Here is a 17,974-nt window from a genome sequence, read left to right on the forward strand (position 1 = left end):
TTTGTCTCACGTACTGTCCGGATCGAGGGCGCACGCTCTTGCTGTGACTTCCCTTGGCTATCTCGCACTTGATCGCCGGGCTGGGGTGATGTTTGTCAGGTTGTCGACACTTTACAGTTACTCCTTTCACACGCCCCCATCTTCGGAAAGAACCCTCATCTAAGGAGTGGGGAGCTGTGTCCGCCTCCCTGCGGCCTAAGCATCTACACAGATTATTCAGAATTCTTTTTTTTTATTATTCAGAATTCTTATACATGGGAGATCGATCTGTTCTTCCCCCACTTACCTATTTATACAGTCATTTCTTGATGTCTGTGTGAACTCGTGGGTATTTATTTTGTACTTTTGATTATAATCCAGTACATTGCTATTTTTTTAAAAGATTTTATTTTATGTATTTATTCATGAAAGACCCAGAGAGAGAGGCAGAGACACAGGCAGAGGGAGAAGCAGGCTCCCTGGGGGGAGCCCAATGTGGGACTCAATCCCGGGACCCCAGGATCACAACTTGAGCCACCAGGCATCCTGAGTACATTGCTGTTTACATTGTTATACTTCCAGTTTGGGCCACTGGCAGTGCTTTCAAGAATATTAGGGGTATTGTCTCCTGTTGTCCCTCTGATCTGCTCCCCCATCGTTGTGTCTTTGTTAGTGAGCATTTCCTTCGTGCTCCTCTCGACTCTCCCTTGCCCCAGTCTTGGAATTGGGCCATTTCTCCAGGTAGCCCTGACTCCTTTTCTTGAGGAATGGTGTTAGGGACCTAGTTCTGGGCACAGGGCGGATGCAGGAATTTGATGCCCAACAAATATTAGTTCCCACCCTACTTTTGTGGGAGTTTGGCGCGCACAGGCGTGAGCAGCTGGTGAGCGAACTCACTGGAGCTGCCTGGACAGAAGTCAGCCCCACCAGTCAAGCCAGTTCAGGCCGGGTCAGACTCTGCCCTATGCTTAGCGCTGTGAGAACTTCCCTGCCCCCATGGAGCCCGGCCCTCTGGAATCCCAAGAGAGGTCAGTAGACTATATAGGGGTGCTGTAGAAATTCAGCATAGAGAAGAGCTAGCAATAGAGCAGTCAGAGAAGGCTTTTTTTTTTTTTTTAAGGTTTTATTTATTTTTTTCATGAGAGACACAGAGAGAGGCAAAGACACAGGCAGAGGGAGAAGCAGGCTCCCTGTGGGGACTCGGTCCCAGAACCCTGGGATCACTGCCTGAGCCAAAGGCAGATGCTCAACCACTGAGCCACCCAGGAGTCCCGGAGAAGGCTTTTTACATGACATTGGACTTGAGTGTGGTTTACTCCTGATGACGAGACTAAAAAATAAAAATAAAAAAATACAATGTGGTAGTGGGAACAGATATCTTCTGGTGGATAGGAAGAGGCCTGATTACCGATTGACTTTCACTTCCGGGGGTTATCTTAGGTATGAATCAGAGGGGTCCGGTTGCTTGATCTTGGTGGGATGAGGGAGATGGGTTTTGGCCAGTGGTGGGTTGCAGCCAGCTTGCACCGGCTCTCACAAGCCAACTGTTCAATTTTGAGGAATTTGGAGAGCAGGTTGGCATCATTGCTAGCTTGAAATCGGCCATGGTGGGAATGTTTATACTAGAGACATCTGCAAACACTACAAATCAGGACTCCTCTCTCCCCTCCAGCTAGTCATTGAACATTTTTCTGCACGCTGCTGGCTTTAGCTGTCTGAAAGTGTGGTATAAACTCTTCCCCTGTATTTCCTTTTTTCCTCTAGCAGTTTTTTTTTTTTCATATACACGTTTTTGTTCAATACTGTGAATTCTCTGACAAAAGCTGTCAAAAATGGTTATAATAGATGTATGTGCCCTCCAATGAAAACTACACTTTCTTATATGTTGATTAAAATTCTGATAGCCAGGGCAGCCCGGGTGGTTCAGCGGTTTAGCACAGCCCTCGGCCCAGGGCATGATCCTGGAGACCTGGGATCGAGTCCTACATCAGGCTCCCAGCATGGAGCCTGCTTCTCCCTCTGCCTGTGTCTCTTCCTCTCTGTTTCTCACGAAAAAATAAATAAAACCTTTAAAAAATATAAAATAAAATTCTGATAGCCAGAAAACATTGCAGTCAACTGGGATATATGGACACTCTGATGACCATCCTGGTTAACTGAGTTGGAAATGGCACAACCTTCTGCCTCGTTGGCCATGGGGGAAGACCTGTCATCACCTACAGGTAATCACCAATGTCATATATCAGCTGTGCAGTCTTCAGACTGTTCTCCTCTCGTAGGGCTGGGCTGGCTTGGAGGTATCTTCCCTATTTCTTAACAAAAATAAATGACAAGCGGTGGTATCCTTTGCCTGCAGCTGAGAAACCATGACTCCGCATCATTCTGCTTGTCATCGGTAATGCAGCCCTAGATTAGCTTGACTTTTGCAAGGATGATACCTGAGTAATCCACGGAATAATGCTAAAGAAAGACAGTTTTCATGAGGTCACCTCTTAGGCATGCTGTATGGTATGAAGGGTTATGCAGAATTAGATTCAGAGGAGCTTACATTTCACGCTAGTCAACTAATGGTGGTCACATGTGTGTGTGACCAAAGAGAGCAAGGTTAGGGAGAGAGAGACTTACTCTTACTTAGAAATGGTGAGTTTTTCACCATGATCCTAAAAGATAGAGTCACTTTGCCTTAATTATAGGGATTTCCTTTACTTTTCCTTGTGCCTTCCATCGGGTAGGTAAACTTCCCTAACTTTTATTCCTACCTATAATTGACTTTCCTCCTGAACCACTGTCAAATGGAATCTTGGGGGAAATAGCACTCAGAGAGAATATTGCAGGCTTCCTGGCCATATCACCAATCTGTGCAGAATTCACTCTGAGTCTTACTCTCTTTTAGTCCAAATGATTCCTAGATGTGAAGGCTCTCAGATTTTAACTGATTTCCTAGAACCCTCCATTTCCTTAACTGCCTCCCATAAATCAGCCATCTCAAGCAAGAGTGACTTGGATGGCGTTGGGATATCCTGGTCCAAATAGATCACTTGAAAAGCTCCCACAGAGGAGCAAGTGTTCACAAAGCTGTTTTTTTTTTTTTTTTTAATTGTGGGAAAATGTATGTAACACAGAAGTTGCTATTTTTTTAAGGTTTTATTTCTATATTTTGAGAAAGAGAAAGAGAGAGAGAGTACAAATGGAGATTAGAAGCAGATGGAGAGGGCAGCCCTGGTGGCTTAGCAGTTTAATGCTGCCTTCAGCCCAGGGCATGATCCTGGAGACCCGGGATCGAGTCCCACATCAGTCTCCCTGCACGGAGCCTGTTTCTCCCTCTGCCTGTGTCTCTCCCTCTCTCTCTCTCTCTCTCTCTGTGTCTCTACTAAATAAATAAAATCTTAAAAAAAAAAAAAAAGCAGATAGAGAGGGAGAAGCAGGCTCCTCGCTGAGCAGGGAGCCCTACATGGGGCTTGACCCCAGGACCCGGGGATCACAATCTGAACCAAAGGCTAAAGCTTAACTGACTGAACTCCCCTCGGCACTCCTAGAATTTACTATTTTTAAGTATATAGCTCACTGACATTAAGTACATTCACATGGTGGTGCAACCATCACCACCATCCATCTCCAGAAATGTTTTACATCCTCTCAAACTGAAACCCCATTCTCATGAAGCACTAACTCCCTATACCCCCTCCCCCTAGCCTCTGGCAGCCACTTTCTCTTTCTGTGGATTTTCCTCCTCTGTACCCCCAAAGAGGTGGACTCATGCAGTATTTGTCTTTTTGTGACTGGCTTACTTCACTTAGCAAATGTCCTCAGGGCTCTGTATGCCGCAGCATGTACCTGAGCTTGCGTCCTCTTTAAGGCTGAATAATATTCCATCTTGTCCATCTACCATATTTCGTTTAGTCACCCTTGAGTTACGTCTTCCACCTTTTGGGTTTTGTGCGGAGTGCCACTGGGGACCTGGGTGAATGCAGACATATGTTGAACTCCCTGCTTTCACTTCTTTGGGGTATATACCCAGAAGTGGAATTGCTGGACCATATAATCATTTTACATTTCAGTTTTTGAAGGATCACCACGCTGTTCTTCCGCAGCAGCCGCATACCATTGTGCATTCCCACCAGCAGGCGTGAGGGTGGCAATGGTTCCATGTCCTGGCCAACATAGTGTGTCATTTTCTGTTCTCATTGTTTTGCATTTGCCGTTGTTTGTAAATAGCCAAATAGCCATCCTCTTGGGTGTGAACAATCTCACTGTGGCTTTGATTTGCATTCTGCTCACGATGAGTGAGGTTGAGCAACTTTTGAAGTGCCTGTTGGCCATTTGTGTATCTTCTTCGGAAGGATGTCAATTCAAGACCTTTGCCCAGTTTTTAGTCAGGTGGTTTGTTTCTTGTGGTTGCACTGGTGTCCTCTTGATTCTGGGCAGTGCGCTACTTCAAGAAGCCACAGAATGTTTGTCTGGTGTTCTGTGGGGCTGCCTGACCTCTTTGCACATACGTAATGCAGAGATGAATGCACAGAGACTTGCCACTCTGTAAAACTCTGTGTCGGAAGGAAAGATATGCCCTTGCTGTTGTGGGGAGGTTTAATGGACACTGCAAAACTAAGTCACTCCCTGCTTTTGGATATTACCATCTTAACTCTGTACTAATATTAACCTTAAAAATAAAACTTTAACGGGCACCTGGGTGGAGTGTCAGTGGTTGAGCGTCTGCCTTTGGCTCAGGTCATGATCCCGAGGTCCTGGGATCGAGTCCTCCATCGGGTTCCCCGCAGGGAGCCTGCTTCTCCCTCTGCCTGTGTCTCTGTCTCTCTCTCTGTATCTCTCATGAATAAGTACATAAAGTCTTTAAAAAAAAAAACCTTGCAGTTATCTCTCAGCAAAAATGGGTTTATTCAGGAATAGCAAAGAATCACTATTTGGGACATGGAAGCTACAGCAAAACACAGGCAAGTCCAACAAAGAAGAGGAACGTTACTTTATGGAAAAGGAGGAATTTGAAAGGAGTTGTTTGGAGAGAAAATCTGTTGGAGAAGAGCAAGAGTTCAGGGTGATGACCGTTTCTCAACTGGCTGAGTTGCAGGGGTGGTGGAATTACAGAATTTGCGATGTACATCTTTCCCTGTTGGGACCTATAACTGATGATTCTTTTCTGCTGAAGAGTCTTGCCTAGGGGTCTATAATTGGCAATTTTCCTATGATTGATGTTGAGTGGTGCAGCTCCCCTTTCCTGCCTCCCCTTTTAGTCTCCCAAGTCCACTCTAATGAGGTTTCCTTTATTAATTTCCACAGAAACAAAAATGTAATCTGTTTTGGGGAAAAGCAGGAAGCAGAGATTATATCTTACCATTTCCCAGTATAATGATATTCTGGACCAGGGGTGGACAGACTCTGGCCTGTGGGTCAAATCCCCCACCCCCACCTGTTTTGGAAAATAAAGTTTTATTGGAACACAGCCATGCGCATTGCGATTAGCACTGTCTGTGGCTTCCGTGGTGCTACAGTGGAGGAGCTGGGTGCCTGTGATGGAGATCATCAGGCCCACAAAGCCTAAAACGTTTGCTATCTGGCCCCTTTCCTGAAAAAGTTTGCCAGCCCTTGGCTGTTGTAGACATTTAAAAGGTACCCTTTTTAAAACTCTTATATATAATCTAACAATGTTCACTGCCGACTGTTCGCTCTACAGTGAGCACTTTGAGAACTATAAAGCTCACATAGATGCGAGTATGATAGCTTTTAAGTAGTTATTGAACTCCAGCTTTGCGACCAAAATTGTGTCCTCTAGGCCTTTGTTATTTGATGGGGGCAGTAGCTTTTGCATCTAGCACCACCTGTGCTGGCCAGATGTGAGAGAGACGTGTCTGGCACAGGCTGCACATTTACAGCCCTACTCCCTAACTCTGGCCTTTCCCCTGTGCTATTTCCTGTTGATACCGAACTTCGGTGAAGTAGCTGTGCCCTTTCACGCCAGTGAGAGGAGTTGTACTGCAGGGGCATGGCCCGAAAGTGTGGAGCATAAAAAACTTGCTGCCTTTTACCCTAAAAATAGCATCCTGCTTCTCTTACTCCTCCCTCCGAGTCAGAGATGCAGCTTTGCCAAGGCAGTGATTGCCAATTTTGGAATTCTGAGTTACCGTCGGTTTGCTGATTTTGTTTCGCCTTCTGTTTAGCCTTTTGGCCGTTCATACAATAAATTTATGCTGCCTGCTTGAAGGATTGTTGAGGTTTATGGACATTGCCTTTGAAAAGTCTACGTGGTGTATTTTGGCAATTCAAAACTTATTAAACATAAGTTAAACATTGACTATTCAAGAATATTAAACATATATTACCTTATTTCATTGTAGATAACACCCTTTGAGACCACTGGAAATCCTACACACACACACAGACACACAGATACCCGAGAAATCATCAAACCAGGAGTGACATCTACCTGAAGAGATTTTCTTACACAGAGCATAGAGCACTCATTTTATATCATCCAAATAGGATCCCAATCATGGATGAACCTGCTTACATTTTGCCGCGGTATAATATTTATCTAAAGGCAAAATAGAGTCCTTGTCCCATTTCATGACTCTTACTGCCCCAACTGAGATGTGCCAGTGAAGTGCTAGGCATTGGTCGTAGTAGTGCTGATATATTGAAAATTTTATGATCCTTTTACTTTATTTTTGGAGAAGGAAAGTTGACCTCTTTTTTCCTTTGATAATCTAATAATCAGTATTTCTCTTCCAGATCTGGTACTCTAACCTCCAGTGATTTTAATTACTCTCCTTGGAAACCACTCTCCAGATACTATCTCCCTCTTCAGTTACAGGCTTTGCTGTTGAGGTTAGATCTCTTGGGATGGTCTTTTTGTAGATGATTTAATACAGTCGATATGAGGGCAGTATTTTTTTTAATATTTGTATATATTTTTTACTCCCTAAGAACAGTTCTCTACTAAATTTTTGTATGTGTTTACCATTATCTTTCCAATTTGAAGACAAGTTTTGGAATTCAGATCCTGCTCTTTGAAGTACTGGTGACTTCTCAGAACAACTTGGGGTCATTCATGTTTTCAGTAAGCATGCCTTCTTATTTACGGTCCAATGAGAATTCATTCATTTCTGCATATTTTGAATGTCTGCCATATACACTGGGCACTGGGCTAGGGGTTGGGAAGACAGAAATAAATGATGTCAATTCCAGGCTCTCAGAGCTGGGCTGCGATCGGGGAATGTGTACCCACAAAAATGTACAACGGAAGACGGAAAGTGCTCCTTGTAGAAGTATGTATGACATGCGATATTAAGTCTGGGGAATTTGTAAAGTTACTTAAATGTTTAAATTGAGTTAGACTGTGGATAAATTTATCAGATGAGAAACACATAGATATTATTTTTTTACTCTGAAGTAATAAATGGAAAAACTGAATGAAATAAAAGGCATCTTTTGTAACCAATGATCCCCAGCAAGGCCAATGCTCTTGCATCCTTATTGTTGCTGCGCATTCTTTGTGTTTGGGTCATTAACATTGCGTTGAGGTCAGATCAGAGTGTGTTCCATCTGCCACGCTTTGATAAGTAAAGTAAAATGCTGATGGAGATCATTTAAGATCGTCTCTATGCTGTTGATTGCATGCTTGTGGCTCATAATCAGAATGATGCAAAGTAATTGTTAGACCAACTTGCCAAGGCTACATTTTGTGTCGTTGCAACTGTCAGCACTTTAATCCTGCTGTTCTGCTGGAGAATGCTTGCCTAGCACCTGTTGGACGATTTAATGCCATGCTCGGCCCGGAATGTCCTGGATAACTTTTGTTCGGGCATCCTTGCTTGCTACTCCCATACAACAACCTGCAAAGGGAGTATCTGCTTATTTGGTGAAAGCAAGTGCTCTTTTTTTGTGCATTTGACAGAATGCTATGTATTGCAGCTTTCTTATAAAAATCTATATGCAGGGTGCCAGGGCGCTCATCTCTTTTCTCTTTGGCTGTGAAACCCAGTCAAACCTCACTTTAAATTTTTGCTTTATCAGTTACTGGTTATGCAACTTCGGTCAGGTTGCTTGTCTTGAACCTTGTTTTCCTCTTATGAGCAATGAGGCTAATATGTCTTATTTTACAGAGAGTTTGTGAGGAGAAGAGATGACAGATGAAATCTTGTTGCCACACGATAGCCACTCAGTACATGCTAGTAGCTAATATTAAGGAGTCCAGTGCGGTTACCCAGGATGATACTACATGATTATACAATGATAAGGCAAAAATTTCCCAAGTCAGTAGTCCAAAAAATGTAAGTGTGGAATACATGGTGTCAGCACAGTTTTCCTGGCCAGGTCATATCTTGGCTGGGCACACCATTGGACAGAGATGCTAGGATTTAAACCACAATTTTCCATGGCTCTACAGGTCTTCTATAAAGAATGTGTACTGGGCCAACCCATGTGCACTGTCAGAAGATATGAAGGACCCTTCAAAAGCAAATTTACTTATTTATTTTTTTTATACAGAATATGTACTAGGCCAACCCATGTGCACTGTCAAAAGATACGAAGGACCCTTCAAAAGCAAATTTAAAGAGAGAGGTGCATCATTTGGCTTTGCATAGAAGAGACATTGCATAGCACACTCCACAGCCTGCCCATCTGGTTCTTTCTCATGGAGGAAGCATTGACCACCAGAAGAGTTTTAAGCAAAGCAAAATGTCCTTTCCTATAAGAAGTTCAGTGTCGGATCTAGGGACAGCTCCCTCACTCCTGAATTGTACCATCAGAGGAGATCTGTGAAGAGTAGCCCAGTTCGGTTTCTGTGACATACAGTCCCTGGTGTGAGTTGTTGAGATATTTCTCTGATTCTACCCAGCGCTAACATTTAAGGTCTGTGTTCTTACCTCCTAATGCTGACTATTCCACGTGGGCCAAAGAGAGCAGCAGAAGTCTCTTCCAAGAGACTGAGTGACTCCTCAGACTGTCACTTCCCCTGAAACTTGAATCCCCTGGGCGAGGGGTCAATTTTCAGGGAACTTTTGTTGGAAGGTAGCATGCGAGGGGGTTATCACCTGTCCATTTGCTGTTTCAGAAATCAAACTTAACATTTCTCTCCATTGTTTCTCCACTTTTGGTCCCTATGGGATTTTCCAGTCAGTAGCTGATATGGCATTTCTCTGACGCCACAGTTATGTCCTACCTTTCTCTGCTGCTCCCTGCTTGTCCAAGCAGTGTTGGTAATACTTAGAAAGGGTTAATTACATTCCTAACTGGAGGAGGAATTAGCCCCACACTCTTTGCAGGTTGTGGGGATACATTCACTCCCTCAGCCTCCCCCCCACCCAAAGTGGTATTTTCCTGAAATGTTGCTAGTCAGTCACATTTTGAGGTACGGCACGATTTTCTCAATCGAGGATAAGGTTGTGTCGTGCAACTCAAGCAAAACTGTATCACATATGTGTTAGCAAATCAACCATTCCCTTCGAGAAGGGAACTAGATTAGAAATACTGAGGCTGCACAAACATTCTACCTCTTATGTTTTCTAATATGGCAAATCCCGATTTTTTTTTTTTAGGTTTTTTAAAGTTTGTGTAATGCAATGATAATTTTTTAAATTGCTCAAGACTCTACAATTTTCAGTTTACCTTTCTATCATTAAGTAACTTTGTTCCGTGATCACACTGAACACAGGACACTCCTGTAACTTCACACTTAGGACTTCATAGCTCGAGTGTTGGCATCTCTAGCTACCATTAGCCCTAGGCTTTAATATGTTGTCCTCTTCCAATATATTGGAAGCTCAGTGAATATTGTCATTTGTGATACTGCCTGTGGTGTTAATGCCAGTTTGTATTCTAAGGGACACCCACACAAACCAATAGTTGTTTTTTTTGTTGTTGTTGTTGTTAAGATTTCTGATATTTATTTCACTTTGCCTTCTTCAGTCTTGACAAAAATGTAAAAGAAAACCATGTGCTATCATGTGGTCATTTCTCAAAAACCTGGGGCACGTTGGTAGACTCTGTAAATTCAACAACTGTTTATTTAGTGGTTCATTCTTTCAATGAAGGAGTCTTGCAGTTCTTTAAGAATTAGGACAGAGGAGCACCTGGCTGGCTCATTCAGTAGAGCATGTGACTGTTGACCTTGGGGTTGTGAGTTCCAACCCCATGTTGGGTGTAGAGATGACTTAAAAAATAAAGTCTTTAAAAGAAAAGAATGATGATGGAGATGGATTTACTGATATTAAAAGAGGTTTGTAATATAACAAGTAAGATATTTTCAGACTGCAAAGCAGTATGAATTACATACAATATGTAACATCATTGTATATCACAAATAAAGTATATGTATGTATGCAATTTTATTTATATAAGTACACGTATAATAATAAACTCTGTGTACCTGACTGTAGGAGAGAAACCAGAGCCATATACACCAAAATGTTCGTAGGGATTATTGGTGGGGCTTGCTGACTTGTCTTCTTTGGATTGCTTCCTCATGTATATCATCTAATTGTTCACAGTAGATGTTTTGCTGTGCTCTCATTTGACTCATCTACTTTTGAGGGGTTAGGGAAAAAGAGAAGACAATACAGGTACTCACAATCTCACAAGTTATGAAATTATAAAAATCCCTCCTGTGTATTCTGGATTCATGCAGACCTAGAAACATTTTGTGCCACATGGCATGAGAGCTTTTTCTTTCCCCAAGTCTCTCCTATGGGTCAAGCACCCGAAATAAGAATGTGAAACTGATACGACGTGGGTATTCGTATTGCCATTGAGGAAAGCGTTTTGAGAGTTTATATCTTGAGTGCCACCACTGGATGTGCACCTGAGCTGAGATGCAGACTTGGGTCTGAAATTTAGCATTTCTGATCTTTGTGGTTCTTACTGTAGACATCTTGCTGCCGTTAGGATGAAAGGTTAATGTCTGTGCGCAGATTATAAAGTGTTGCTTTAAAAAGGTGCTCAGAGACTGTACCAGCATGTACCGTCTTTTGCTCCTGTGTTGTTACCCTATAAGTGTTTTCACTGAGACTGTGAATTTCTCAGGAGGCAGAACCACATCAAGTGGTCTTCTTACAGCCCGCGTAGACTTAATCCCGAATGCTCTGGGATCATGTGAAGTTTGCCAGTCTCTGGAGCTATACCAGCTCCGCCTCACATCCCCTCCTAAACCTGCAAAGGCGTCTTTAAAACAGTCTCTGGAAATTTTTAAAAACTTGGATCTTGAGCTGAGTTCCTTCTGTGATGTAGATTACACAATCTGTTGCTGTCACCCCCTTATCTCTCTTTGTCTTTCAGGCTTCCGCTTCCAACATTCACATCATCTCTGTTCTTTCCCACACTTGATCCCAAACACCGTGGCTCCTCACGGGATTACTCAGTCGGCATGATACGTGGCCCCTGGTGCCTCTCTGCCAAGTCCACATTCCCATATGAGCCCTATTACAGATCCCTGTGAGGTTACTGACCTCAGCAGGGTGTGCGTGGAGTTGTCGGTGTACCATTTTGGGGTGGGGAAGGTGAGGAAAGGGCACAGGGCAGTCATGGGGTACGCTGGTTACTTACTAAGGCATCCTCACATGGGGCTGCAGACGCATTTTGAAAGATCCACCTGGTAAATGATTTCCCAGACCAGGCTATATACCCTCCTTTGTCATAAGGTTCTTGTATTTTGTAATCAAGGAATCATGCACAGGATTACTTTTCTACATATTAAATGTTCAAAGCTCTGTTTTCAAAATTCATGCAGTTGGCCAAGCAATTGCAAGTCTAACCATCCATCAGACATGTACTGTGTGCCTACTAAGTGCCAAAGTGGCCGGGAGCTGGGATTGTTTATAATCGCTAGGGCTGCCTTCCTGTGCTGACCTGAAGTATAGATTTCATGTTGTTTATTTAAAAATCTCTTTCTCTTCCAGTTTTCCAAAGAAATTAGTCCTTCTTCTGGGTGAAAAGAAACCAGTCTGCTGTTTTCATAGGGTGAGTGATCCTTGGACTCTTCTATTTTTTTTACGTTATCTTTTATGTCTTTTATATATATCATTTCATATAAAATATATGTATTTTCACATCAATATTTTATCCATTTCTTGTGATGCTTCAAGAAAAGTGCTTGATAGCTTGCGTTCTCTAGTAGCTTTCTCCCACTTGGAACCAAAATGTTCTTTCTACCCATCACATCTCTTCCCTTCAGAAGGGAAGGTTCCTCTCTTATATTTTTCTGCTGTTTCTTTTTGCTATACACACGTTTTTGCCTCTGATGAATTATTACTGTTGTTCCTCATACCTTGTCCAGCTTGCAGGGAGGATGAGACAGAAAGTTTCTCTTTTTCTTCAGTGACTGATGCACAGAAATATAGCCATGGGCAAGGAGAAACCATCCGTTTTGCTCCTATGACACACTGTCTCGCAAATATCATGACAGAGTAATAGGATGTGAGCATTAGATGGGACTTTAGAGCCCATCTGGCAAAGCCCCTCTGTATGGATGGGGCAGCTGAGGCCCAGAGGGCCTCGTATCACCTGTCTGGGGGCTTCTCTGACAGCAGTGGAGCTGGGATGCTGAGAGGCACTTGACTCCCAGGCACGTACGTGGTGGTCTTCCCTGCTCCCCCCACCCTGCGCAGAGCTGTCTTTTGAGTCCCATTTCTTTCTCAGGATGCAGAGCTGTACGTGATTTGACCTGATAACATCCCTCCACGGCATGCATCAGTGATGCTGTTTAACTAGTTAACTTTCCAGTAATCCTACTTGGCTACTACCAGGAGGGGTGGGTGGAGTGGATGGACCCAGAACACTTCCGTTACAGACCTCCTCTAAGAGAGCATATTTTCCTTTGCGCTTCCCAAACCACTGCATTTGCCAAGTGCCGTGTCACATGCCCAGACAGGGTGGTGCATCTGTTTTGCAGCTAGAAGCCATGCCGCACCTGCAGGTGTGTACTGGCCAGCTGCAGACCCACACGCCCCCACTCGGGACTGTGTGCACCTGCAGAGTCACGCCTAACAGCTTCCGTATGATGCAGTACAAATTTGACCTGCCGTCACAGAGGGTTACAGAGAAGCATTTCTTCATTAAAAAAAAAAAATGTACTGTTTCTTACATGAGAGTGCGTTTGTAGAGCATGAAGGAGGGAAGTGTGAGAGTCTGATCGTCCGCTGGAATCCTAGAAGGTGGGCTTATCTGCGGTTTTTTTCAAGGATGCCTGTGCTAGAGCTGGCTCTGGATCATGTTCATTTAGTTTGGCGAGCTAAGTGCACTCATTTCCAAAACATTTCATATCACCTGGGGCTGGTCTAAGTATGGTATTGAGAGCCTGTGTCTATTATTTTATCCCACTTGTCAACTTAGTGTATTTTTTTAAATATTTTATTTATTTATTTATTCATCAGAGACACACACAGAGAGAGGCAAAGACATAGGCAGAGGGAGAAGCAGGCTCCCTGCGGGGAGCCCAATGTATTGGGACTCGATCCCAGGATCCCGGGATCACACCGTGAGCCAAAGGCCGATGCTCAACCACTGAGCCACCCAGGAGCCCATGGATTGCTAAGTCACTGGCGGTCGGCCGCTTCCTACTCTGATACAGACCCTCCCCTCCCTAAATGCGTGGTGTGCATGAATGTGTGTTTGGGTGAGCTTTGGGGTTTCCCTTTACTCATCTTATCCAAGAAAAGCCCAAGACATTTATTCCCAGAGCACACCACAGTACGATGTGGGACATGAGCTCTCCTGCTCTCTGGAGAAGCTCAGTGTCTCTGGAATCAGAAGATTGATAAAGACTAAAAGGACAATTTAGGGCCTCTGCAAGGAGGGAAGGGCCAGATCTCACGTCCTGCTTCGTCCTATTCACTTAGTAAAGAAGAAACTGCTAGAGAGGCCTGAAGCAAGAGAAGTAAAGTCCGGGCCACCTGGATGTGTGCCAGCCACTCAGGGCGACTTTGGTTCCGGCTGGGGTCATGAGTAGTTTGAAGTTGACAGTCAGGAGGCAGCAAGTCATGACCTCCACGTATTCCAGACTGTTTGCTTTTACCAGTTGCAGGGACATTATACACAAACTGAAGCCATGCATTTCTTTCTCTCTCTCCCTTCTTTTTTAAAAAAGATTTTATGTATTTATTTGAGGGAGAGTGAGCACAAGCACGGGGAGAGCCAGAGGGAGAAGGAGACTCCCCACTGAGCAGGGAGCCCAGTGTGGGGCTCGATCCCAGGACCCTGGGATCATGACCTGAGCTGAAGGCAGATGCTTAACTGACTGAGCCACCCAGGTGCCCAGGCCATGCGTTTCTTACTGAAAAAGCAGCTCAGAGACTGCTCCCCAAACTTGGGGTTCGTACCGTGTAGGCCCACATGCCACATGTATGAACGCCTCATAAAACCCGAGTCGCTAGGCTCCATTTCATGGACCGCGGGGGGCTGGAGCCTGGAACAATACTGCTGTTGTTTCTGAGCTAGAACAGCGCTCCCTCGATGGTATCCCTTTAAGGGAAATCTAGGGAAATGCTCTTGCCAGTGATGTGATTTTCTTTGCTAGAGGCCAAGTCGCAATGGCATGTATTGGTTCCATAGCAACATGTCTACGCAGCCAGAAAAAATATAATGACTGTGGCAGCCGGTGTATCCCGGGCAGGACTCGCACAGCCCAGATGCCCCTTTCATTTCTTCCTCCTCCTGGCCGGCCTTACGCCTCCTTCAGAGGGTGAGGACTTTGCAATTGTTACTCACCGTCCCTGCTCTGAACACTGGCTTCCTGTGCCCTTCAGGCTCGGGGCCTGGCAATGTGTGCAGTACAGTTCTGCAGGCCCGATCGTGCCAGCAAAGCTGGCAGGCCCTGCCTGGCTCCGCAGAGGAGAGTCGGTGCAGAGTCTGCGCTTCTCATCATCCCGGTGGCAAAGTCAGGATGGCACGGCGGGCAGAGCACTTCCTGTGCGTTGCGGTGGGTGGCGTTTGATGTCCTTCTCAGAGTTAGGAGACGCTCAGCCACGGTAGGATGCGATCCCGGGGTGCCAGGCACAGGAGGACTGTGCAAAGAGATGCGGGACGCGTGGCTTCTTTTCTAGGAGCTTCTACCAGAAGTGCGGTTTCTGGTGCCAGTTTCTCCAGCGTGTGTAATTGGGATTTTTAACATTTCTCCGATGTTCTCCTGTCTATAAACTCCTCCACGAAACCATTGTAATCACTCTTGATTTCAACAGATGTTCCCTCCCCTCGACTCCTGGAGCATTTTTAAAAAATCTTTGCCGTCTATTTGACATGTGTCTTGTGTTTCCTTTTTTGATCCATAATGCTTTGGGGGCTCTGAGCAGTCTTTCTAGATAAGAGGGTAAGGCATTCAAGGTCAGGGACCATGTATCTTATTCTTTGTCTTGTCTTTTTTTTTTTTTTTTTTAAATCTCCCTCATGCTCAGCGCTGAGTCCCAGAGATAGTAACCAGGCCATTAATATTTCTTGCCGATAACGTTAGAATCTCATCCTGCCTCAAAAGGAGGTTGTGAAGCAAATGTGTAAATATGTTGAAAATGCCTTTAAATTCTGCAGAGAAAAATTCAAGTGATTCTTTTTCTACCATGGTTTTAAAAAGCTAAGAATGTCTGAAGACCTCACACTTCCTCCTTCTGGCTACTGACCATGACCTGTGTGCTCTAGGTTCAACACTGGCACCAAGCTCATCCCATTCCTCGTCCCATCCTCCAATACTCACTGCTTCTGGAGGATTTGCCTTTATTATACCATTCGGGCCAGACTCTAAGTCACACCCCTAGCAATGTCTTTGGAGCTATTAAGTAAAAGATTTGAAAGATTTTTCATTAAGGTGACAAGTTTGATAGATGAGGATAGTGGTTTCTAATTTAGTTTTGAGGTGTGTGGAGGGAGGGAGGGTTTTTATCGTATAAAAACTTTTATCTTCATAATCAGAGTTCTCTTCCCTTCCCAAGTTCTGAGGCAGCCGAGAAATAAGACAAGCGTAATAGGGCAGAGGGAAGCCAAGATGCACCTCTGTGGCTGCTAAACGGTGAACTGGGTTAGAAGCTGGATCTTAGGTGGAGAGCCCAGAACGGGGTTCCCACTCCCTCATCCCCAGTCTGGGTCTGGAACAATCCACCTGCAGGTGAGTTCGGAGTCTGTGGGCCACTGGAAAGAAGGAAAACATGCTCAAAATGTTAAGTCTATACAGTGGGAGGGCAAGTCTACCCAGTGGGGTTAGAGGAGGTTCAGGGAAAAGGATAAGAGAGAGGTGGGGGATGGTGTCCCCTGGGCTCTGCTCTCACCTCTCACACTCCACATGCTACTCGAGCAACCGATCCCGCCTCACTCCAGCCATCTTACCCACTGTGTTTTCTCTTTGGTTTATTACTTGCTTACTGGGTTTATTGTTCGTCTCTTCTATGAGAAAGTTAGCTCAGTGAAAGCAAAAACCCCATCAGTGTTGTCAACTGCTGTATCCTAGTACTTAACGCTGTGCCAAGTATGAGGGAAGCACGTGATAAATATTTGTTGAGTGAATAAATGTTGTTTTATGCCTCTTCTCACACTCCTTAAGCACCTGGGCATCCTCGTGCTCCCTCTTGCCCAGCAAATACCAACCCAGTAAGACTGGGTTGAGCTATCAGGTTCCCTACTGAGCCTTTCCTGGCTTCCCTTCTTCCAAGGGGAAGGAGCACTTTCTTGTTTGTAACTCACCTGTTGCCAGTGGTCGCACGCACGTGTGTGTGAGCGTGTCCATGTGTGCATGTATGTCTGCATCTGCTGTGTGAGTGTGTGTGTGTGGATTGGTGTGTGCTCTCTCTCTTTCTCTGGCTCTGGCACACTACAGTTCACTTATTTGCTTGTATATTCAACACCCTTAACTAGATTGTAAACTCCTTGGGAACTGGACAACCACTTGTTCTTATTCATCCTTGTTTCTTTAATATTTGTCACGTAGTAGGTGCTTTGTAAATCATAATATTAGCATTCAGAGTCCTTACAGCATGCCAGGAGCCACTGTCTTAGTACTTTAAAACACTTTCTAAGTACCTTACATATATGTATATATATATATATATATATATATTCACTTGTACGATTCTAACAACCACTTTACAAGATATATATTTTTTAGTTATTTATTTGACAGAGACAGGGAGAGAGAGCGCTAGCAGAGGGAGTGTCAGGCATAAGGAGAGGGAGAAGCAGGCTCCTCGCCGAGCAGGGAATCCAATGTGGGGCTCGATCTCAGGACCCTGAGATCATGACCTGAGGGCAGATGCTTAACTGACTGAGCCACCCAGGTGCCCCGGATACATTTCTTACTCTTGCTTTATAGGCAAGCAAACTGGGGACAGAATGCAATCAGATTGCATAACTGTTATTCTCAGTTGACTCTCAGAGAAGGATTGTATTGGTGGACAAATGAATGAGAATCCCAGAGACCCAGAGTATCTCATTTAGTAGGGCCACAGACATTGGGATCAACAAAATAAGTGAGTAAGAAATGATCAGCAACCTGTGGTGAGCCATGGCTGACATAGAACATTGAGGCCACAGCTCAAGTAAATCCACACATGAATCCCTAAAGTCTTACTGTAGCTAGTCAGCTTCATTCCTGATGATCCATAGCAGCATAGTGGTATTAGTTAATGAAAATCAACAATTGTCATTATATTTTGAGAATTATTCCCTAACATGAGGGAGGATATGAAGTCATCATATAAGCTTAAATAGTTGCTGTGTATAAGGTTCACTTCTAAATTTGGGGGAAGTTGTAGGGGAGGATGTGAGTTGGAGAGTGAAGAGGAGAGCCCCAAAAATATAAACCAAGGTCACAGTATATGAAAGACTCCAGCTTCGTGGCAAGGTCAAGGCATCATTACAAGCCATGTTAAGGAATTGTAAAGAAATAAATTGTAAAGAAATAAATAAATAGGAGAACTATCATAAAGCATTAGTACACATGATTATTTGCCAAATGATAACATTAGAGATAATGAGAGCTATTCTATCAGTCAGGGTAGGATGGGGTTATGCC

The 17,974-nt window shown here is 44.2% G+C and overlaps 1 protein-coding gene across 15 annotated transcripts in view; it reads left to right on the forward strand.

Moving 5' to 3' along the window:
- The window catches only part of ATXN1 (ataxin 1), a 413,109-nt gene that overhangs the window by 202,479 nt on the left and 192,656 nt on the right, over positions 1–17,974 (forward strand). For 14 of the 15 annotated variants that reach the window (XM_072814248.1, XM_072814235.1, XM_072814236.1 and 11 more), the window contains one exon: positions 11,886–11,946. The exons of the other annotated variant lie outside the window; for it this stretch is intronic. The gene's annotated coding sequence lies outside the window, so the exon portion shown is untranslated. The remainder of the gene's footprint in view (positions 1–11,885; positions 11,947–17,974) is intronic. 15 annotated transcript variants of the gene reach the window in all.

The sequence above is a fragment of the Canis lupus genome, chromosome 37 (genome assembly GCF_048164855.1).
Source record: "Canis lupus baileyi chromosome 37, mCanLup2.hap1, whole genome shotgun sequence".
Classification (NCBI taxonomy): Eukaryota; Metazoa; Chordata; class Mammalia; order Carnivora; family Canidae; genus Canis; species Canis lupus.